Source organism: Nilaparvata lugens, chromosome 11, assembly GCF_014356525.2.
Source record: "Nilaparvata lugens isolate BPH chromosome 11, ASM1435652v1, whole genome shotgun sequence".
In the NCBI taxonomy this organism is placed as follows: domain Eukaryota; kingdom Metazoa; phylum Arthropoda; class Insecta; order Hemiptera; family Delphacidae; genus Nilaparvata; species Nilaparvata lugens.
This window is the reverse complement of record NC_052514.1, coordinates 22,542,093-22,558,075: the sequence shown is the minus strand read 5'-3', so window position 1 is coordinate 22,558,075 and position 15,983 is coordinate 22,542,093. Positions and strand designations below refer to the sequence as shown.

The 15,983-nt window shown below is 32.9% G+C and overlaps 1 protein-coding gene across 2 annotated transcripts in view; it reads right to left on the bottom strand.

The window, feature by feature from the left end:
• The window catches only part of LOC111054163 (neuroglobin), an 80,538-nt gene extending 67,463 nt beyond the window's left edge, over window positions 1-13,075 (bottom strand). Inside the window, exon 1 of one of the 2 annotated variants that reach the window (XM_022341137.2) lies at window positions 11,992-13,075. The gene's annotated coding sequence lies outside the window, so the exon portion shown is untranslated. Of the gene's footprint in view, window positions 1-8,269; window positions 8,489-11,991 lie in introns of those variants that run through there. The other variant, XM_039437878.1, reaches the window with a different exon arrangement.
• Between the last annotated feature and the right edge of the window lie 2,908 nt (window positions 13,076-15,983).

The following is a 15,983-nucleotide window of genomic DNA, read 5'->3' as shown; positions in this document are numbered from 1 at the left end:
TCGTATGTTATTGTTGGTGATGAATGAGTGTCAATGCGCGCAGCCTATTATTCAGCCACATGTTAATCCGACACCACGTGAGAGGTGAGAGCCACGCTTTGTGAGGAAAAAATCGACAACTTATTCGGTCATCGACAGAGTACTGTTTTTAGTCAAAAGCTGACTGCCAATCAATCATCCAGGATTTTTCTCTCGCTTTTTCAGACGATAAATCTCGGGACGTGCCTCACCACACACGGCTCCACGTTCCCCGTTCAAAACAAAAGATTTATGGAGGTGACACTCATTGATCGACGCGTGTTTCACAGACAGTCGAACCGTTTCAAAGAAAATTATCCCAGAGAGATTTCGGCATTCTGATAAGCAACTACGTGGCCTCTACAGCTCTTCAGCTCCGTAGCCCTGTCTACAGTTTGGTATAATATTTTTTTCTAATGACAGAGTCGATGTATTGTTCATTCATTCAGAGCGATAGAGGATTATTGAGAGAATATGCATTCTACGTTGTGGATGCATTCACGTTGTATGCATTCTACGTTGTAATGTACATTGTTTGAAATGTGATTACAATATTCTTCAAGAGACTCACAGAGTTGCTGTAGTTTGGATTCGAACTAAATGGAACACCAAACTCCATCATCAATGGATAATAATAGAAATATCTCTTTTTATACAATTTTGAAGGAGAACAAACAAAAAAATAATAAAGGAACAGTTGGTCATACTTAGTATAATAGACAATATACTTTTCATTTTAATCATTCATTATATAATTTATCCAGTTATTGTCTTTTTTTCTTTAGGGCTACTTTTAATATGAATGAAATATAAATCTCAGTACCTACCCTTTTAAATTATTTTTCATCCGGTTATTATAATTATTCGATTCTCAATTCAACACAAAATCCGCTGAAACTAGTGTCATCCTGTTAACAATCTATTAGCAACGATTTTTCACAATATTTTTAAATTTATTTCTCTGGAGCATGATCCGTATAAAATAGGAAAAAAATGGAAAAATAATATTTTAATATTAATTGGAATGTTCAGAATAAATCATGTTTCTGACAATTCAAGAGTTTTGTCTTGACTTGACGCTAACCAAGGTGATAAATTACCAGAGCCACCTCTAATACAGAGGTATTGGAGGTGGCTATGAAATTACTCTAACCTATTTGTTATTACCTAACAGTAAAAAAGTGATAAATGCTCTCTAAATAATTAGTACCGTACTGTAAGACGTTAATTATTTTTCACTACTTAATTCGTATGGCTTTTTGTTGGTGAGAAATTCCTCTTGTAAAGGTCCCACCTTACTGTTTTCAACTCATAGCTCAAGTATGAGCTAACATAGTTTCAAGTATGTGAAATTTTAATCTGAATTCATACTTAATTACAGTTAGGTTACAAATTTAAATGAGGCCAGAAAAGAGTTATCCAAGGAGCTTATTTACTTGATTCTATCCGAGTTACAAATTAAATGTAATTTAATGTCAATTTGGATGGATATGTTTTTTGTGATTTGAATGTAGTATCATTGTTGAACTGTTTCGAAATTGAAATTGAAATTTTTCCATTGATAATAAAATTTCATTGTTCATTGATAATTAAATTCCAACATTGAACAAGCAACATATTATATAAATTATGCTTCGATGGTGTATGAAACGTCACTTTCATACTGAATGAAAACATGTGGAAATGAATGAACCATTTGATGAGATAATACCCTATAATTTGGTAGATGCCTGTGGAAATTATTGTGCTTTCAAGTAGAATCAGAGGTTTTTTCGTGGACAATGTGCCAATTGTTGGGGCAAATACTACTTCAAGTTTATTATAAGTTGAACTGGAGTAGAATTCTCTACTCAATGGTAGGGCATTGAATACATTGCATGCTCATGAAGTAAGAGCATAATTATCTCCATAGTATGATTTTTGTAAATTAGAAATCAAATACTAAATTATTATTGTGTTGAATCATGTTATTTGCCAACAAATGAGATCAAAATAATAAATTGGGAAGATTTTGTGAATGATTAGTGCCACATTGATTTCTTAAATTTAATCTTCAAGAAAATAAGGATTCTCTTCCAATTCAATCACATCACATTATTCACTAATAATAATACTGTATTCTATCTCTATCATCATTGTTTGAAAATCTAATACAAAACTACCGATACCTATCCAAAACTATAAGTGGACATTTTCAGATTCATGATTTTTCTGGATCTCTGAAGAACCGATTCTATTCATTTTTTAACATGTTCTATTCACATAGTTCAGACCTTAGATTCTGTTTTTCGTACTTTGAAAAAACATACAATAGGAAAACTCCGGAAACCTCAGAAAATTCCTCCATACATTTGATGATATGATCTGATTCAATTTCCTTGAAAAAAAAATAAATTACACCCACTGACAACATTCAGGTAAGATCTAACAGCAACTGACATCCTAAAGCGTTTTCAAGGTGCTCAATTTTTGTCATCCAGTGTTGTGTTCTCTCAAGAGAGATCCGATATTGTGGAGTAAAATGAATCTCATCTAGTCATCATTCTATTGTTGGCACTTTACTAATCAACCTGTTCAACATGTCTATTCAAGAATATGAGCCCATCTTAACGAAATGCTAAATGGTTTGGCTCGCTTTTCACATTTGTGAAACAATTAGAGCATAAGTAGAGATATCCCAAGCTGATAGTCCACGTAGTTCTTTCCTGTGAAGCTTTATGACGCTGGGAGTCTCTCATATTGTGCCGTTCATACACTCTTACCCGGTCAAAACAGTAAAAATCAACAATAATCGACAGTAATCGGCTTGAGATAACAGTATAGGCTGCGACATAAACGCCCTATACCATGGGATATCTACTTACGCTATTGTTTCTCTATTATGTTACTATTAATTAATGTAGTAGTCCCTAATCTACTAAATTTTGTTCCCAATTTGAAAGCTACCAATTTTTTTCAGTATCAAAGTTTTAAACTGATAAACAACATAATTCAATAATTTCCCCTATTGTAGCTAACTGCACAATTATCATAATTTGGCCAAGGAAATTGATAAAGATCAAAATCAAGAAAGAGTTCCCTGCGATTTCCAGAGTTTTCCTATTCTTTATTGGACTTTCCCCTCTTTACCACTCATCAAACTGGAACTGAACAGGTTATACTGTTTCTCATATTTCTCGAGAAAAACTTTATCAAACTTTATCATTATTTTGAATGTTCCTTATCCATGTGGCAGTCCAATTTATTCTAAAAAAATGGTAAGACAGATAGGAGGTGGAAACTCATCTTCATGAATTGAGTTAGAATTACATTGTAATTGAAAATGAGCTTTGCTACTCTATTTCCTCAAGAACCGACACCTCTGAGATCAGTCCTTCGGCAATAATGATGTATCTGACGTGCGTTGCATAAGGTGTGAGAAGGAACCGTACTTTATTGTGTTGAAATTCGAGCTCACTCCCTCATTTTCTTCTTCCTTCAGTCGCTTATTCTCTTTCGTCTTCTCTGTATTCGCTAGCGGCGTTCAAGGATTTCCAAAATAGGAAATGGATTTCAGACAGACATGACATCTATCATCTTTGCACCTTACACTCCTTCTTCTTCTTCTTCTTCTTCTTCTTCTTCTTCTTCTTCTTCTTCTTCTTCTTCTTCTTCTTCTTCTTCTTCCCAACCTTTTCCCTTCATCCATAACATAATCTTCGAAATCCACTCAACCTCTACTTCACTGAAATATGTAGAATATTGTCAGAGTTCAAGATTAATTTACATTGTTTTGTCGACATCTAATTCTGAAGAATGAGTTCGTTCTCAAGTTCACTTATATTTTTGACAAGCTAAAAGTAAGTTATTCTCTCATTAGAATCTCATAAAGTTATTCTACAAAAGTAACCAATTCTTGAATCAATGGAGTTTAAAATATGGTGACCGGAACTTTGGGACCAACTGGAAAAAAGAGGATTTTTTGGACCAAGTCTGGGGTCTGTACCTGCAAGGTGATTAGCAAACAATAGTCGGCTCTTTCGATAGGTATACACGCTTCTGTCACTGAATGAAAGCCATCATAAATTCATTTTCAGAAATATTTCTATATACTGAGTGGATAAACAATCTATTTTTATCACAGACATCTTCAGAAGACCTCTTTTTCAATATGTCATCAGATATAAGTTTATTGATCTAATGAAAACTAGAGATTCATATTTTCCTGATCAAGTAGCAGAAATAATAATTCAACTTTAAAATCTGAATAAATGCATACATGAAGTATATTGAATGAATATTTATATAATGTGGATATTGATATATATTTGAATAGGCCTGCGACTTACTCGCTAATTATTTGAGTTCAAACCCTTGTGTCGAAGAGCAATGTGCAACCACCTGTTGGAGACAACTGATCCTAACTGTAAAAGATCCATCCTCTCTTATGTCGGAACCCTTTAGTCCCACAATGTATTGGTCCCAAAAAATACTGGTCCTAATTTTCCTAGCACCTTAAAATATTAACATTAAAAACAAACGTTTTCGAACAATCTGTGTTTTTTTTCGGGAAGTATTAAATTATAATATTATAATTATATATTATATTTATATTTTATGTATTATAAAATTAAGTATAAATTATTTTTGTGCACTTTTAATCATATTTTGTAAAGAGTTGTTTATGAATTTCGCATGATCTTTTCACCTAACTTATATTCTTTGTACATATTTACTGAGCAATAACATATTTATAGTAAGTTATACGCCTCTTCCACCAAGATAAATCACTTTTGAAATAACTTCTGTTTATCTTGCTATTTGTTTTTTCTCACCTCTGCTTTCTCCCCATAACTCCTTTAGATCATGATACCGTACCTCAATCTCATAATATCATCTCTCCAATTTCTCCATATCAATCTCATCTTCACGTTTCACTATTAATACATTTCCAGCTTTTTCACATTCTAATCTATACTTATCAACGTTTTTCTATGGATCCTAACTACAATGACTGGGGTCATAACTACAATAACTACAATTTTGGGGTACACAGTTCATTTCTTTCCCACTCTTTTATTTCTCCTATGCTATTCTAGTATAGTTATGCATCAAAATTATGACAACTGAAGACTAATGTCACGTTTACTGCAATTTGCAAATAGATTAATGGATTAATTTAATTTAAACTGCTTGGGCATGTATTATATTGTACTTCTACCACAAATTTGATTGAAATATCACGACTGCACTCCACTTGGAATAATAAGAGTGAAATTTCTCATTTACCCGCTGAAAATAATCTGGATAAAACATTATCAATGGTCAATGCACGCGAATTTTCTGTTGCGAGGTACTGAAACGGAACAATTTTCCATACGAGACCAGAAAATTCAATTAAATCTGAAATAGTAATTAGAGCTTGCGTACCATAGATAGCCATCCATGAAATATTGCTTTCTTGTTTTAATACATATACGAACACTTTTGGCAGGCTTCTCTTTCAATTAATAATTACGATGCGACAAATTCACAATATGATGACATTCGTTTATTCAATGCGTTATTTCAAAGCTGACCACTGATTGAAAATTGTCATTAATTCCGAATCAATATTCCATTTTCAACACCAAAATATACAATATATGTTTTGAAATTAGGAGACACATTTCCACTTTATTGTGAATTTTGAGTGGGAGTAATAATTAATTTTTATATTATGAGTGATTAGTGAACTTGATGGCTTTGAATTCCAATTTTGAAAAGCGTCAAGTTTTCTATTTGTTTCATTGTTTCTCTTGTTGTTTGTCGTTCAAGTCAGTGAAACATCCATTTTTAACTCCAAGAAGGAGCAAATTTGTAGTTTTGAATCATATTCTGAAAAATCAATCGTACAAAACTATGAGATAATCCAGAGATACTAGAATAATAATATTATTTTCTCTGGGGCCATCAATAATAGTCTTCATGATTCATATTTATGAGTTCTCTTCCCATCGTATAGCAATAATTCAACAAATAATGTTTTTCACTATTTTACTATTATAATGATAAAATTTATAGAGCTTTTTTAATTGAGTGAAGAGCAAAATATTGCGCAATGAGAACTTATAAATTGAATAACACAATATATTTGAAACGCTTATATATTTTCTCTATCACTCGATGGAAATATTGCATTCTATTGACTATAGCAAAGTTTGATAACTTTTTTGAAAAATAAAATAACTCATCATTCGAATACCGTACTTGAGGCCAAATGCACCATCTACGTTTAACGCGAAACCACGTTTACTTGTAGATCTTACATAATGCACTAGTAAATGCCACCTTCACTTAATTATCCTATAATATTTCTTTTATTGCGGTTAACTTTTTATCTTTCTTCCAAACCCCAAATATATTTTCTCAGATTCATTCTCTGTCTTCTACTCTGTGATTTTTAATTTATTTTTCTGATCATATAATAATATTGTAATATTTATCTTTTATGCCACATAATGGAATTCATCATTCAGTAATTAGGCTACTTATATATTTTAGTGCTTTAAATTACACTTTTGAATTTACTTTTCCTTTTTATCTATATTCATTCTTGTTTAATCTATTCATTTCTTCATTGAATTTTTTTATATTGAAAATTAATATCGATACTCGCTGCCAGCACTCAAACTTTGGCTTTGCAGGCAGCGCCAAACATGTTATTTTGTTTTTACAAAGTTGTTTTTCGTGTAGTATATTAAAATATTGATCAATATGTTTTTTCAACTTTGTATCGAGTATTTTTTTTTTTTTTGTTGTGGCGAAATAAAATTTGATTTGATTTTGATAAATGGTTGAATTTATCATAATGTGTTTCATTTGTGGTTTAAACGAGCAGCTGACATTTCCCCTTTTAAACTGAGGATCTGCATACAGGCGGCATTGATGTATAATGAATAGTAGTAACTATTCTAATGATAACATTGAAGCATGCCTCATGGAAACATTATAACGTGATAACATGGTTCATTAAGATCACTTCTCACTCAATAAATATTATTATCAAAGATAGATAATGATACTTCATTATTATGGATTTATCTCAATATTCATTACCTTCTATTTTTCCATGCATTCTGAAAGAAATATTTTTTATGAGGGAGTTTCTGTTAGAACTTCTGAAAGAAATGAGAAGTCAACTAGAATTTTCAGAAGGAGATAGACATTAGTTCATTAGGCGAAAACTGACACGCCTATCCTTGCAATAGGTAGACATGCTTCAAAATTAGACGAAAACTCCCAAATTAATATTTTGATTCTAGGCAACTTGAACGTACATACATCTTGATAACAATGACGTCCAATTATTGTAATTTGCGCCAATATGTTTGTCATAATTGTAAGAGGCTCAACAACCTTGAATAATGAATAGGCCTGCTAACTGCTGGTGAATATTTTAAACAATAATCATTCTCTTTCAATGCTCACATCATACTCAAGTGCTCAGTATTCTAACACGATTCTATTGCTTCAATTAATATTCACGAAGTCGGTTTTCATTTTTGGTTTTGAATTGGATGAATTATTAAGCTTCTCATGCTCCCTCAAAAAAAAACTTATTCGATAACGTGACTCTTGAATGTCTTTTGAGTTTGGTTTAGTTGTGACACAATTTATTTCCATTTTTGGTCAGGAAAAAATCAAATAAAGATGTGAATCAAAATATTCAAGAATGGTCTCAAAAAGTTATTCAAGGATTCAAGGATCCAAATTTTGTTTCAGTGTTGATAAATTAAGGAAATATATCAAGAAGGCTACTGTAAATTGTTATTTCTTAATATTACTCCTTCATTCCTGCAAATTGGAATTTTCCATAGAAAAGTGTATAATGTATGTAATGAAAAAAATGGATAAAAAATAAATAAAAAATGTTCATCGATTGAAGGTCAAGTATACAAGTGCGTTACTCTATGCATACTCTTCCCCCCAACTTTAAATTGTAAAAGTGCTGGTAATTCATTAATTGAAGTAATCAGAAACTAGTTTAGACTATTACATCTTCATATCAATAATTTAGTGAATCACGAAAAACGCTTGTATTAAAATTAAGAGAATATTCAATATAAAATATCATTCCAATCTGGAGAGAATAGAATCACGCAGTTCATTTTGATTGTTGATAATTCAATTTCCATTACATTGTCCAAACCTGCCATGCACATAAAATAATTATGCCATAATCCTAGTGGATTACAAGAATATAATTCTGGAATAAAAAAAACCTGCTTACCGTAAAAATTAGAATGATCCTATGAATGCAATTAACACGTCGCCTAAAAATAAATAACACTTATAAATAATAATATAACACTATAAATAATAATATAACACTATAAATAATAACACTTATTTTTGGAAACTATAATGATTTATACAAACTCCTATTATATCCTATTCAAATTGAGCAATATAAGTCTATTTCGAGAACGAGAGAGCAGCAGTGAAAGTCAAACTGAACTGATACTGTCATAAGGAGTATTATTTATCCCTCGTCAGTAATCACAAACAATTCGTCGTTTTAATTGGACAATCATTGATAGTAATTGGTAAACACTATTCGATAGCCACTAATTTTCCGCACTATTGAATTCAGTGATACGTGTATTTCTACGTGACATAAGGTTGTCACATCTTTAATGCACTTTGGAGTTGTTATCTGGGATAGTAATAGTTCATTAGTCAGGATAGTTTTGTCAATCTATAAATAAATATTGTGATCAATTCCATGAGTATAAACATGTTTTATTCTACTTAGTAATATTCTAATATCAATTTATTGTATTTAATGAGATTTGGCATTGAGCTGTGAAGTCTCTATACCTTTCAATGATATCATAGAATAAGGGAAAAGACGATAAAGGGATAATAATATTCTTCCCAATTGAAGGATGAAGATTCAAGCTAACGTTTTTCAGGGAGTTGCTCTGAATTGCACAAGGATCTGTATACTATAATAGGGATACAAAAGTCATTCAAATGTTGAATAAAAAGGGATAATATTCAAAATTTAACAATTTCTTGAAACTTTTTCTTACATTCCAATCACCTCCGAATGCTACTATGTTCTGAGATAATTTTACCAGAGACCCCCTGGGTTGAAGAACTCGCTCATGAACTGTTGTATTGATCTCTGAGATCCACAACTTGTAATTATACAGAGTTGGTGAGAATTACTATGAGAACATCTAAATATATCTTTCACAAGTATGATATTACAGTAGTAGGTTCCATGGGAATCCTATTCCAATTGAAAAAAAAACTTTCAGTCGCTTCAAAACTTCTGTCCGCCATCTTGGATCCGTCATATCATTTCGAATCCAGCTTCATTTTGAATCCAACTTCATTTTTTCAGATGAGACTTTAATAAGAGATTACATAAATGATTGTAATAAACGGCACTTCATTAGTATTATTTTCAAAACTAGAGGAGCCCTATTACCACTCAACTTCAGGCCGGAAAGACAGGAAGGCACTTATGGATGCTCCATGTGTAATAGTAATGAGTACGAGGATATATTTCATTTTGTAGGTACATGTAAAATTTTGCCAGAAATAAGAAAAAAATGGTTTAATCAATGGATATTGGAAAGGACAGAGGTAATAGAGTATTTAAATGGTAAAAGTTGGAGGAATCTAGTGGGATATGTGAAAGCTGCATTAAAGTACAGAGGGGAAATAATAAATGAGTTCAATTACTGATTTATACCAGAAAAATAAATTGTATAATTGCGAATATTAATTCAGAATAGGAAATTAGGTATTATTTTGATTTCATTCTTTCGATAATATTATAACGCAAGCCTTGCCACATTGTTTGTTTGTATTGTTCATTGATCAATTAATTAATTGTGTAGGCTGTTCAAGATATTATAATTTATTGCTCGTTTTCTATTAATCACCAAAAGTTTACAGTGGTTATTGCTTTTTTTTCTCAACTTCGGCTAACGGCAGAAAATGCCAAGCTAAATGAGCTTAGAACACTTATTGATATCATCAAGAGATACTAATTATTATATATATTTAATATCAATACTGCTATAATATTGTCATGTAAATAAAGTTCTTTTCTTTCTTTCTTTCTCTCTTCATTTTTCAAATAGGAAGGTGGTCATGTGATACATTATTTCGATACATAATTTCAAAGGAAAATTAATGGCGAAACCCACAAATTGATATCTCAAACCGTTTCAATGATCTCATATCTCAACATTTGAAGGTACTACTAAATGATACAAAAATTAAATGAATGAGTATAGTACCTATACATTGGATAATCAAGTGTTAGTGTACACTCATAGTAGCTTCTACTCTTATTTTAACACTTTGAACAAAAGAATTTGTCATAGCAACTGCTATCTCAAGTAGTAATATCGGGGGACCGAGCTTTGCTCTGGAGTTTAAAAGCATAGAAAATTTGTAACGAATGATTGAATTTATAATTTATATTTATTTATCCATTTTCTCAGTCGTACAGTTATTTTATATAGCTATATGAGGAGGCACAAAAGGCTTATGCCTAAAACTGTCCCTTTTCAAATTCATACTACAGTCCAAATCCGAATCTGGGTTAAGCTACTATCACTCATCAAAATAACAATTTATTCACACTTCAAAAAACAAACACATCATCAATTACAAATAGATATACTATGAATTCGATTTAGAATGATATAGCATGTTTGCTACAATTTCATTAATATACTATGCATATATTCTACACTAACAGCATCTAGTTACTATTTTTGACTTTCTGAAGTGAACATGTTCTCTGAAAAAAAGAAAAATGATCGAAAATAAGTTTTTCTTGCTGAATTTTTCTTCTCGTGAGATCAGCTGAATGATCCCACACATGCACTCGTTCACTCACTTCCATTCCCGTATCGACAGACGACAAAATTTCCATCTGTTTTTCCAAGGACGTTTTTATCCTTTTAATGTCCTTCAGCGAGTTATTCCAGGGTTGAGACCTAGTGCAATCGAATTTTCATATCATAAATCTACTTTGTTCCAAATTTTGTGAGAATCGTTAGAGCCGTTTTCGAGATCCGGTCACAGATATATATATATATATATATATATATATATATATAATATATATATATATATATAAAAACATAAAAACATCTAAACATATAAACATAATTTTTTCGTTTAATAGTATAGGATTGATTACGTGTATGTTACAGACAGGCAGACAGACGTTAACGAAATCGAGTTAATATAGAACTTATTATTAATGTTGTTTATTATTCAGCTGAAATCATGTGTCGGCACATAAAATCTGTCTATCTGACAGTCTGTGTGACAACTGCTAAATAATAGCTCCAGCTTCTTTAGATAAATGGAAAAAGAATACAGAAATAGCAAGCAAATAATTCCAGCTTAAATTACTATTACACTAAATTACAAAGGGTTCTTCCAATTCGAATAAGATTCCCGATGAAACCTATTGTCCAATTATGTTTGGAAAATAAAACATATTGGCTGCTTTTTTATAATTCTCACAAACAAGCAAACCAACAGATGGACAACGACTTTAGCATTGAGTCTAAATCAGCTTTTTAAATGGATGAAAAATTCATAGAAATAGCATGCAAATAATTCCAGCTGACTAAATTATAAATCAAAACAATTTTTTTCTTATGCACTTTCAATTTTTTTTATATCCTTAAAAAGGACGAAGGAGTGAGTCAATTTTGTTGTGTAACGATCTTGACATGTAAAATAGTTTGATGAATCAAAATTGATTGATGATGCTTTGTTCAAAATTTGAAGCTGATTGATCAATTCTTACTGTCGAACATACAGACAGAAAACGACTTTGGCCTCTAGTAAGTCGAAAGTGAGAACTTCATTAACGCTCGTTCAATAATTTTCTCTATTTATATCAATAGAAGAGTTAGTCATAAATGCAATCTGGAAGATTTTATCACGAAGTAATAAGTTACTCACTGAAAATGTATCCTTCTCCAGCCTTTATGAACACTTCCATGGAATTTCCTTACTCACTTTCTGATTTATTTCGCACTATCAGTCAGATCACCTAATCAACACTCAAATTCAACTTTGATCAGAAGTTGATGAACTGTCACCTCTTATAAATATGGCTATCACAACACTAACTTATTTTGGTAACTTACTTCAAACAAAATAATAGTTCTGAGATGGTTCTGAGTAGTTTTACATTCACCCTAACTTGTAACACAAAAACCACTTTAAAACTTGTATCAGTCTTTTCGAATTGACTATTTAGGCTCAGAATCTGTTGATATCAATACAACAACTACTGTCATGAAAAGTTTAATCTTAGTTATAAATTATTTTTCATTCATCCATGCAAGAATACCTACTACCTCTTTATAATTAGCACAACACCCATATTTTGTTACATTTGTCGTTGATTTGAATCTAAATTTAACAATATTTGGACTGGCACATAAGATTTATTTGGCTGTTGTTATTTGTGGTGGTGGTATTTTTGTTTTGAATTTTTTATAAAGAGAAATGAGGGGAAGAAATTATAAAGAACGTTCTGTTTTGAGGTGAAAATGTCACCGACGTTGCAATAACAACAGAGTTAGCAAAACACATGTAGAGAGATAAATGGGGATTGTCGTATTAAAAATTTAAACCACAATCAATAAACGGGGTTGCTTTATTAACAGTAGGGATCGCGGGTGATATTTATTGGTGTTTTAGTCGAGATATCACTCACTCACGGCTAGGTTTGTTATCTGGGTTCCCGGGAACGGATTTTCTGAATTTTCTACGTCATGGTGGTATGTATTCAGCTGTGACCTCGCCGTTATTTTTTGTATCGTTGTCACGCGTTTGGGGAGCGTTTGCGTGTTTACCGCGTTCACGACTCTATTCTGACTGGGTCGCTCTTGCCGTGTCCCCGGCTGACAAGCGTTTTCTCTCCTCCTCAAAGCACTTCCACCTCTTCTTGCTCCACCTCAGGACGAGGGGCTCCCGTGCTCCAGGGCTCTAGCACCTGCGCAGTGTCGCTCGCCCCCGCGTCGATACGTTGAGGAGTATCTCGCTCTGTTGCTTGCGGAACAACACGCCAGTTTTCCGGACGCTAAAAACAGGAAGCTCGTTTGATTGATACAGATGGAAGAGAGATAGAAATCTTAACTTCGTCAACCATTCGAAATATGGTTCAACTCTGAGAGGAAGCAAGTGTCCCAACTAGGACACTGGAACTAGACTTTATCAATCAATCCATTTATGTTCAAATGCAAATCTGGAATACCTACTTATCAAAATTAAAAGTCATCATCCATTTATCTGTTAAAAAACAACACTGAGAGAGAAAACAGAAATTTAGGAATTTATTATTCCAAAGGCGTTTTCAAAATCAGGCATGGCCCTTTAACAATCACAAATTCTTAAATTTATTCAAGACGAAAATTGCCCAAAAGAAGGTCCAACAACTTCGGTCCCCACAAAAAAAATCTGCACTTCAAAAAAGATGAATAAAATGAGAATAATTCATTGAGTAGGGAAGTCTTGATGTTCTAGTGAATGTTGACTTATTATATTCATCAAACAAAAAAGTATCAATGAGAGTTGTGAGATAATTGGTCGATTGAATAAGAAGTATGATCTAGTTGCTAGCAGCTAGGGCAGAAATTCAGTTGAATAATCATAAGTGTTAGTTGTAGGAAGATTCAACTAGGAGTAATCACATATTTCTGGAAAATTCTTAGGTTACTGGTCACATTAGATGCACATATGAGCAAGTGCACATGGGATCAAACATGACCAAGCTTGCAGATGCGAAACAAAATCTTGAAAGAGCAATAGGAACACTCACACTAAACGCATGCACTCGCAGAGGGCGTTCAGTGGGCGTTCAGTGTGAGCAGCTACAGACAGCAAACACAACGTATTTCACCTGCATCCAATGTGATCATACCCTTAAGCAAATACCAGTGCCGGTTGCACAAAAGCTGGTTAAAATTTTAATCGTGATTAATTTCACGAGAACTAATCAGAGAAGGCCTTTATGATAAGACAGCTTCTCTGATTGGTTCACCTGGAATTAATAACGATTATTATTCAACCGGCTTTTGTGCAACCGATACTAGGTCTAGCAGCTGCTGCTACGTCGGTTTTTATCCACATGCATTGAACGGCTGTTAGGGTGACGGAATATTTCTAGTTCCACCCAGGATATACCGGTATCAGGCTATTCTCTATAGAAGGCAGTGGCATGGCCGAGAACGCTGTTCTCCTGTCTTTCTCCACTGCCATTAAAACGTGGACATCACATAAAAATGATTGGTGAGCTAATTTCCTTGTTCTGTTCTCATCATACATCATACTGGGAGAAAATAGTTATTTTAAACATTTTTTTAGAATACAATGAATACGCCTATTCATATTCTATTCATATGAGATACAAATCTGTTATCTCATCCACTTTGTTAAACGAACTCAATGAGAAGGAAAGGGATTTATCCTATGAGCTTGAAATATTGTAAAAACTATTAATCACTCAACTTTGACAGTAGACGAAGGTGCTTACGTTACGTTCTCCATCAAGGTTGTTATCTAATCAAGTTTGCTCAATGATACTACTTTACCGTTTATTCTATGAGTAGAGTTATAAATTATGGTACTTCATTCATATTGGATAAAAATCTGTAATCCATCCACTTTGTTCAAAGATTCCAAAATTATAATTTGTATATTATTTCATTATTGGACAGTGGACAATACCTCTCAAAACCGTGATTTATTTTTGAATGATAATTACTGAATTAATTTCAATAATAAAACCATCATTGAGGTTTGGAGCAAATGAGTAACGTGAAGCATTTATTTATTTATTCAACTTCCAACGGTACAACACCAATTTTACAGGAAAAATAACAGATACAAGTACATTGTTACAGAAGTAAGTAGCGTATCAACTAAGCCTCCTGTCTGCACTGATCAGGAGTGACAGATGGTAATGGGCAGAGCGGCAGAGGAATTGTCCATCTAGACAGGGTCAGGGTGGGCCGAATGCCGACTCTCAACCCTGTTGAATGACAGGGTTGGCATTTCCTTGCAGACGCTGCGTTGCGGACAATCTTTGGCAAAGCACCTCCACCTCATCCACAGCCTCCGGAGGCCTCAGGCTGTCCAGGAAGGGCTTGGTGAGGGAGAAAGGGTTTGACTCTCCCTTTCGTCCCTCACTCATCCAACACCTGGTGACCAGACAGAAGCTCCTCTTTCATCTACTCCCTCATCTTTTAATAAACCTCTTATCTTTTACCTGTTCATCACAGTTTTTCTCTTGCTTTCAAAAGCCACTCTCACTCTCTCTCTCGCTCTCGCTCTCACTCTCAAACTTTCCATCGTTCAGATTGTATGTTATGGAAAAGACATTTTTTCTTCCAAAAGTTATCTGTTCAAACTCCACTAATTCATTAAATTACATCACAATATAATCATAGTCATAGTAATTTGGTTGAAATCCATCTTGATGCCGATCTTCAATTCTATTTTCAATTTAAAGTGAAATTCATTGATTAGCTATTGTAGATTAGTCTGAATTAGCCCTATTTTGAATATAATTAGTGTGGGAACCAGCATTTATATTGTACGAATTAACTTAGATTACCTCACACATAAATAAAAAAGATCGTTTATAATCTCTGATTTATTATATCTTTGACCATCTCTCATTATTTATCTTTCGTTCAATGTCTCTTTTTCTTCAAGAAGAAATTATATTGATATGTGAGAATATTAATAAAAGTGTCGATAAATTACTATACTGCCCGGAGAATACTCCATGGATTAAATCCGTCTGGTGGAGAGTAGTAAGCAATCGCAAAAATAGCTGGTTATTGTAATCTACCGCTTAGTAGAATCTGGTAAGCAGTTCGGGAGAAGGGTGAGAATTGGGTGAGAGAAAGAAGCCCCTCAACTCACCGACTCCTCACTCT